The sequence below is a fragment of the Condylura cristata genome, unplaced genomic scaffold (assembly GCF_000260355.1).
Source record: "Condylura cristata isolate star-nosed mole 26May11 unplaced genomic scaffold, ConCri1.0 scaffold00020, whole genome shotgun sequence".
Taxonomy (NCBI): Eukaryota; Metazoa; Chordata; class Mammalia; order Eulipotyphla; family Talpidae; genus Condylura; species Condylura cristata.
The window spans coordinates 28,303,535-28,312,925 of NW_004567121.1; the positions used below are offsets into that span (position 1 = coordinate 28,303,535).

The 9,391-nt window shown below is 41.5% G+C and overlaps 1 pseudogene; it reads right to left on the reverse strand.

Moving 5' to 3' along the window:
• Positions 1–7,638: 7,638 nt before the first annotated feature.
• On the reverse strand, positions 7,639–9,391 carry LOC101627633 (annotated as a pseudogene).

Here is a 9,391-nt window from a genome sequence, read left to right on the forward strand (position 1 = left end):
GCCCGCTGCTCCCCTCAGCAGTGTGTTTCATTCAGCACATCTGCCTGTTCTGCTCCCCACTCTGTCTCTGGTGAATCTTCTCACCCAACAACCCCCCCCCCCACACACACACTTCTGGCCTGTACCATAGTTCTTGAATGCATAAATAAATTTAAAAAAATTAAAGAAAAGACTGTATTCATCGGATCATTGCTAGTAGTTAACATTTATAAATAAAGTTTAAACAAATGTGCTTCTTCATAGCCATGAAATCACCATGAAGACACAAATGCAGGCTGGCACAGGTAAGCTGACTCATATTATGAGAAACGTTGCCTTTGGTGATGTCATGTCTGAAATTTCGAGCAACTCTTGGTAAAGTTCCCAACAAAATAAAATAGAATTTTCTCTCCATTTATCTAACATTGTATTTATAGAAAGTTCAATATTTAATAATACCACGTCAAATTTTTATTTATATGTAAAATGGAGTTTATGTCTAGACTTGACAAGTATAAAAGGGTTTTCCCCTTCCAGCAATTTCTGGCAGGCTCTGGAAAGTAGTGTGGTATGTGGGATGATGCTTTATTGTTGGCCTGACCTGATTGCAGGATGTCCAGCTCCTCTGGGTCCAGCCAGGCACTACAAGTTACTAGTGCTCTTTAAGCACTGTGGAGACCAAAATGCAACTGCTGATCTCCAAAATACCTCCCATCACATGTTAATCCCCAAACTTTGTCCTTTTTCAAGCTTGCTTTGGTTATTCAGGGCTCCTTAAGATTCCGTATGACTTTTAGGATGGATTTTTCTATTTTTGCAAAAAATGTCATTGGGATTTCTTTAGGGATTGCATTGAATCTGTAGTTCCCTCTGGGTAGTAGTGACATCTTAACATGTTAAGTCTTCCCACTCATGAACACAGATGTCTTTCCACTTACTTGTTCCATGTCTTTTTTGAAATTGTAATGACTGGATCAAATGATTTTTTATTTATAAAGCTATGGTTTTCTAAAATTTAGGGCTCTGGGCTCACTAGTCCTAAGTCCCCACCTTTTCTCTACACTTTCTCATCACACCTGCATTTAGGAATCAGTTCATCTGTTGCAAGGAAATTCAAGAATCTATCAGAATATGACGCCCAGCAGGGGTGCTAATGAAGAATCCACAGGTACGTGTGACATTGAACTTGCTGACTTGTAAACTTTCTACAGCTTCAAGATTCTAATGTCTTTCCCCCTGTAAACTATGAGCCACAATTTTTTTTTGTTAATATTTAATAACTACTAGTAAATATTTTAGGTGTTGCTAGTATATAATCTCTGTTGCCACTGTGTAACTCTGCTGACATAGTGTCAAAGCCCCATGTAAGGAGGCGCTACTATGTTACAAGGCTTCACAGACGACCCCTGAGAATGTTATGTTATATGAAAAAAGCCAGACACAAAAAGCTGCATGTTATTATATGATTCCATTTATATAAAATGTCAGAATGGACAATTCCATATAGACAGAAAGTGGATTAGTGGTTTCCAGGGGCTGCATGGAAAGAAAGTATGGGGAATGATGGCTAATGAGTGTGAGGTTTTTTTTTGGGAGGGGGTGCTATGTAATGTTCTAAAATTGTATACTAGTGATGGGTGCACAATTCTATGAATATACTAAAAACCACTGCCTAGCAAATATTAAAGGTGGACTCATGCTGGTAGAATGATAGCTCAATAAAGCTATTTTTAAAAACAGGGCCTTCCCTGGTGGGGCAACAGGTTAGAACACAGCACTATGAAGCTGGGCGCAGCTGCTTCAGCACAAGTTTGATCCCCGGCCAGGAAGGTGATCCACATGGCCCTGCAGACCTCTCCTGTCTCACCTGCTGTTCTCCTCGGCAATGTACTTCATCAGTCTGCCTGTTCTGCTCCCCACTGTCTCTAGTGAATCCTCTCACTGCCCCTGCACCTCTGGCCTGTATCCCAGTTCTGTATGCAAGTTCTGTATCTTTTTTAAAAAGCTTTTTTTAGAAACAGTCATAGACAGCATATAGACAAATGGGTTGACTGTGTTCCAATAAACATGACAAAAACAATTGGATTTGACCCACAGGCCATAGTTTGCTGAACCCCGTGTTAGACTATGAGATTCAGTTCTTCAGGGCTGTGTCTCATTTATAATCAGCCCCAGGACAGTATGATACCTGTCAAACAAGCATTTGCTGAATATTTGCTTATAAAAGAGTTAAAAGCTTTGTTTAAGCAAATAACTCAGTCAAAAATGGGCAGAAGAGCTAAAAGACACCTCTTTAAACAGGAAATGCAAGTGACCAACAGGTATATGAAAAAATGTTCAACATTTGTTATCAGGGAAATGCAAATCAAAACCACAATGAGATACCACCTCATAGCAATGAGAATGGCCCATACTAAAGAAACTGGAAACAACAAATGCTGTTGAGGATGTGGAGAAAAAGGAACCCTCTTATGCTGCTGGTGGGAATACAAACTGGTCCAACCACTATGGAAAACTGTGTGGAGGGTCCTCAAACTACTAAAAATGGACCTACCAGGTGACCCAGTGATTCCACTCCTTGAATCTACCCAAAGGACACAAAAACACTAATTTGAAAGGAAATCTACACTCTTATGCTTATTACAACACTATTTACAATAGCCAAGATAGGAAAATAACCTAAATGTCCAAAACAGATGATTGGATCAAGAAGATGTGGCATAGCTACACAATGGAATACCTACTCAGTGATCAAAAAAGGTAAACTGCTGTTTCAACATGTGAATGGAGCTAGCAAGGATTATGCTGAGAAAATGTCAGAAGGAAAAAGAAAACTATCAGATGGTTTCACTTATAGAAAAAATATAGGGAAATTGAACAGAAGGTCAGGAAAAAGACAAAACTTGCAAGCTGACCATAGATCTGAAGCATTGGGCAGGGTGGGGGAGGGAGGGAAAAAATGGAGGGAAGAATACAAGGGCCTGTGCTGAGGGTTCATAGGCATAAGGTAGTGGGAGAACCATGGGGACTACACCTGGGGACAAATCAAATATTGTACAAGAATGAACAATGCTGTAAGAAAATACAAAATTTTAAAAGAAAGAGCTTTACTTATCTAACATGAGACTTCAGCCTTAGAGGGTATCTTGGAAATGCTCTCTCTGGCCTCTGCCTAAAGTCACGCCCAGTTCTCTGCTCCTGAACTTGGCTTCTCTAAGCCTTACAACCATATCTCCACATCTTATCTTTTTTTTTTTTTTAAAGAGATTTATTTATTTATGCATCCAGTACTGGGGTACAGGCCAGAGGTGAGAGGATTCACCAGAGTCAGAGTGGGCAGCTGAATAGGCCGACTGACGAAGTCCACTGCTGAGGGGAGCAGTGGGCGGGTCAGGAGAGGTCTGCCCCGCCATGTGGGTCAGCTCCGGGGCTGGTGATCAAACTTGTGCTGAAGTAGCTGAGGCTAACTTCGTAGTGCTGCACTTTAACCCCTTGGGCCACCAGGGAGGGCCCCCACATCTTATTTTTATGTCCATCTTCCACTCTCTCAGCCTCCAGAGACAGTGACCCACATGCCCACTTCCTGCCATAAGGTTAGATAATCCTCTTAGGTCTTCAATTCACTGCCTATTCTCATGTTTTCATCTCTCTGCTGTCTGCCACATTTCATGAATTCTTTCATTCACTCAAGAGCAAATATTTACAAAGCGTAAAATTCTGTTACAATTCTGCTTCAGAGGTGGTCCCTGGTGTAACTCACAGCCTCCACTCATGGTCCCTTGTCTCTGCCTGCTGTCCCCGTCAAATCAATGGAGTCCAGCAACCAAAAATTAAAAATAACTAAAAGGAATTGCAATCTGTATTCGCACCCTTCAAAGACAGTCAACAAAGACCTATTCATGACTTTCAGTGATGCTTAATAAAAATCGCCTTCTCCATTGCTCTCAATCTTCATGTTTCTCTCTCCCCCCACTCACAACTCTTTTTCTTTCTCCCTGGCCAAACATTTGTGGCTCTCCACAAAGAGTGATGCATATCCATTTAGGCCACCCATGCTCTTTCATTTTTACACTCCAGTCCCCTGGTGGGGGAGCTGCTGCCAGATTCTTAGTTATTCATAGCATCTGCTTGAAATCCTGCAGGTCGAGGGGGTGGGGGATTTCGCTGGAAAGAGCTGCATTACACATGCAAGAGCGGATATGTTTACTGGGCAAACATCCCCAAGACCGTGCTCCCGCTAGCTTTTTCTCCAAAGCAAATGCAGAGCCATCTCCCATCTGTTCAAGTTCCAAATATAATCAATCATTCAGGGCCTGAGCAATGTCGAGTGGTGGGGTCCAAGCATCTCACAGCAATGCGGCCTGTGACACACCCGGCCGCCCTGAGAGAAGGTCCTTGATTGGGGTCGGAGAACCCAGGGTCCTTGAAGGGGTCCGTGACTCCCTCCACTCCTGGCCAGAGATCTGGCTTAAATGGCAACAATTCCAGCCACTCCAATTCTCTTGCTGCTCTGGATCATAATTTTTTGCCTGCTCTCTTTCTCTCCTGGTTTCTTTTCCTCTTTTCCTGGTTTTTCTTTTCCTCTTTTTTAGCCCTGAGTTATTCACCAATATTGAAGACCCAGTGGGATTTTTGAGGTTCTTTGTTTAGTGCCTGGTTTTAAGTACATTACTGTTCCGACATGACCTTGATCAAGAGCCCCTGACCCCCCAGATCTTGTTCCTTTGACCCCTGTGAATAGTCCACGCTAGCATCAACAGTTTCCTCTTCCTGCTGGTTATGAATATGACCATTTAGTCCCACAAATAATCCATCATCCTGCTGTGCTTTCTTCACAAAGTAAAGTTTCACAGCATCGAAGCTTCTGTTTCAATATCCATGAGCACCTTCTTAGGTGGGGACTCGGGAGGCTGATCCTTGGGGGGGGGGGGTGACACTTCTCATCCTCCAGAGATTTTGAAATTGGCATGTGTTCCCCTGGATTCAACTATCTCTCTCAGATCCTTGACTGCGTGCCTTCTGTAAACATCTGACTCACGGGCAAGCACGAGGTGAGACCACCCAAAGCCTGCCTTATACAAAGTGCTACCTCTGCTGGGGATGCCCAGGGTGTGGGTTTCATGAGTGAGCCTGGGCAGAAACCTCGGACCTCCCCGCCCCACCCAGCAACAGCTGGTTAAAAGCTAGTGTCTGGTTTATAACCACACAGGGGGATTTTTTGGCTTCCCCCATTTAGTGTAGTTATTAATTTGGTTCTTCCTGGAACTAAACAGTCAGTGCTCAGCAGTTCATCCTCCCCCAGCCGCAAATCTGAAGTTTGTATCTTTGCAGAGGTTTTAGTTTTGCCACTGTAGCTTGGCTCTGTGCTTCCTGTTTTCTGTTTTACTGAAAGTCTTTTGCCCTGGGGAAGGTCTACCCTACACACTAATCTTAGTTTTAATGAGGGGCATGCTGTCCTTACTAACGTTCCTTCTGGCCTCACAAGATGTAACACAAAAATCCAGATTCTGGTTTTTGGCCCCATCTAATTTGCTGTTCATTTCCAATAGCCTGTATTTCTTAGTATGTTGTCTTAAATACTGATTTTCTGAATAATTGACAGGCACAAAAAACAAAAAGTGGGAAAGAGTTTTCAGTGAAAAAGAAGTTTTCCACTCTTGTTCCCCAGTCCTTGAGCACCCACAATTATGACTCTCTGCATTTTTATTTTTTATTATTTTTTAAAGATTTATTTATTTATTTATACAGAACTGGGGTACAGGCCAGAGGCTCAGGGGCGGTGAGAGACTTCACCAGAGGCAGAGTGGGGAGCAGTACAGGCAAATCGAGAAGCACACTGCTGAGGGGAGCAGCGGACGGGTCAGGAGAGGTCAGTGCACCATGTGTCTTATTATGTGATATGGCAAGGTCCCCCAACTTATTTATTTTTCAGGACTGTCTTAACAATTACTGATCCTTTGACTTTCCTTAGAAAGTTTAGAATCTCCTTTTCAGGTTCTTTTTGGGACTGCACTTGTAATGGCATTGATTCTATTGATTATTTTAATGGGAAACTCACATATTTTAATTTTTTTAATTCTTGGGTGATTCCTACCAGTAGTTTTTCTATGTAAAGTCAAAATAACCAAACACACTCAAAGAAATAAGACAGCATGCGTGAACTTCAGCAGAAACAACAGATATTAGCAACAGACCAGCAAAGACTTCAGAACTTTTAGTTACAGATCACAATAGAATGAAGTCTCTTACTATATTGAAATAAGTAAATGAATAGCTTAAAAATATCGACAGTGCTATGGAAATGTGGTTTGGTTCACTGCAGTATGCCCCACACCTGACACAGGAGGACTGAGAAAATTATTAGTTGAGGGAATAGCTGAATAGTTACATCTGGAGCCACCTGCCTGGAATTCTTGTCTCACATGTCAAGCTACCTGTTGTCCATCTTCATTAGTGCCCTTTGTTTGTTACCCTCAACCCATATCTAATATCTCTAGAATCTAAAGTATATTCAAGACATGGATCATTAATATCTACACTAGTAACCCTTGGGACCTCCTTGTTTCTAACTGTGTTATTTATCATCAGCATGTTAGCCAGTCAGGCGCCATAACTTGGGGTCACCCTTTCCTACTCTTTTTCCATCTTACCCATACCTCCCAGTCACCAAAGCTCTTCTTTTATTGTACTTCTTTCATCTCTTTCTTACTGTTCATTCCCATTGCCACGGTCACCCTGGTTCTTTGTTACCATGCAGCTGGATAACTATTGGACTTCTACCTCTGTTTATTCTTCATACTACTCCCAAATTAATATTCCTAAAATAATTTTCTGTGCTGTGAGTCCTTTCTGTTTCCATAGGACAAAAGTCATGTACCTTGGCCAGAACAAAAATCACATGAGCACAGATTTATCAGAATATCTTGGTTCTCTTCTTCACCAGATATTAACTGAGTTTCTCTCTGTACCAAGCTTTGTGACAGGTGCTAGGATATAAGTGAGCTACAGAGCACTGTAGTTTTTTTTTTTTAACAAGTATGCAGATACCATTCATTTGGTCCATAAGTATGCTGAAGCTGTATTTGAGTTTTACAAAATATATGAAATACAAACAACCTGAAACTATCACAACACAGAAAAATTAGCTTCTTCCACAGACATACCAGGCAGTACAAGCTGAAAATCTGAATAAATTAACATTGTCTTATATACATATACATAGTGCCATTCAATATTTGAAACCAAATTTCAATGCATAGCACCTGGTACTTCTTTGAATCTGTTTAAGTTAATCAAGAGTATGAAATGGTTAGATCTAGGCTAAAAATAATTCTTTTCACCAAAAATAAAGAGATAATATTAATAACCAGGTATCAACCTACCAAACCACACTCTTTTCAAACTATTAAGTGACACCTGAAGGCATGAACATTAAAAAGGCAACATGTATTGTGTTGTTTCTTCTCCTGAGGGTTTGTACCCTTTCTTCAAAGGGTTTAAACAGACTTTCCTGGTTCTCATAGTCCTAGAAAAATGAGAGCTGTCAAAGGGAATAGAATTAACTTCAAGTCACTGTTGTCAATTTTCCTCTTTGGAACAAAGGACATAAGAAATAATCTGGTGTGCCCAGATGGCCTAACCCAGTAAGAGTGTTCTGTTTCAAGACACCAGCAAGCTCTCCTGTTCTGTGCATGTCCTCTTTGCAATAACATTCTCTTTCTTATCTAATTTCCACGTGCAGCTTCTCTCTTCACTGATGTCAACATTGAAGGACCTTCTTCACGGGAATCCAGAATGAGCACATCACCTTACTCTTGTTCTGTGGATGTGGAAAGCTGGACTCCAGCCTCATTGCCATTGGTAAGACTTCTGGAAGCATCTTCAGCTTACTTGGGTCCTACTTTTTCTGGGGATCATCGACAACTTTAAATTTGACATCCTGTCTAGGTCTTCACTATGAAGGATGTTCATCCAAAAAATGTTGTCCTGAAGGAATTTATCTGCTGGAAGCTGACTTCCATTTCTAATTCCAAATTCTGCCAACTTCTTTAGATTATTAGTGTCTGTCTCTCCCTCTTATGAAGCTATTAGGATTGTTCCTTTCCCATCTTCAACTTGGATATCTGGTGCTACTATTGCAAATTTTTAAAAATTATCTGGTAAAGTGAGAATGGACACTGTGAATGTTCATCTCTATACTTGCCTTTGGCTTGTTGACACATGTTTAACAATTAGGATTAGAAAGACCTAGTGCACAAAGTACAGGGAGTTTCCGTCTTGGGTTTGGTTGTTTATTTTAAAAAATGATTCTACATTGGTCTATTTTTCCCAATGCTATTAACCCAACAGTCAATGCATTAGTAGTAGTAATAGCAGGAATGCTTCCTGCCAATGACTTCATATCAAAAGCAGTCTACAGGCCCTCTCTGGTGGTGCAGTGGGTTAAAGCACAGCACTAAGAAGCTGAAGCCCCCTCTGATCCCGCCTGCCCCAGAGGGGATCCACAGGGCTTCGGCAGACCTCTCCTGGCCCACCCACTGCTCCCCTCAGCAGTGTACTTCATCCATCTGTCTGTTCTGCTCCCCACTTTGTCTCAGGTGAATTCTCTCACCCTCCACATCTCTGGCCTGTACCCCAGTTCAGTATGGATAAATAAATAAATCTTTTTTTTTTTTTTTTGTAATGTGCTTGGCTCAGCGACAGGACCAGGGAGCATTCTGATAAGGAGGAAAGCCATAGAATCCAGTAGCCGCCTGTTTTTTTTTTTGTTTTTTTTTTCCCAGTGAAAACAAGCAGAGAAAGTTGGATTTATTATTGCTTGATGTGTTCCACCCATGGACCTGCTTTTTTTTTTTTTTTATAACAGTTTATTTTTACATCATTTTGTACAATTTTTTTTCCATCTCAATTGTAATCCCCGCGGGTTTCCCATCACCAAGTTACCCGTGTGTCATCACCATAATCCCGTGCACTTTCCTCCCCTCCCCCCTCCCCCGTTTTTGATCCCATTCCCCACTCCAACCCCACAAAATGTCTTTGGTATATGGTTGTTCATTGGATAAATAAATAAATCTTTAAAAAAAAAAGCAGTCTACAAATCCATACTGAAAATATACACATTCAGAAGTTTACAGCTGAGGTGACAAAATCCATTGCAGGTGGATCGTTCTTGTCCCCTATGCACAGCTCTGTCTTTTTCTGCTAAGTGAACTCTCAAAGTGTCCACTGCCCTTTGAAAACATGCAAAGCTCTTCATGTCTGGAAGCTGCTGGGCTTTCACACCTAACTGGTGTTCATTTTTGTTGATCTGATGCATTGACATCTCCATGACGATATACTCCAACCCAGATCAATGGAACTGGAGGTTTCCTTCTTGCCATTGTTTGTCCATTGTCCACAGATAACCTTCCAT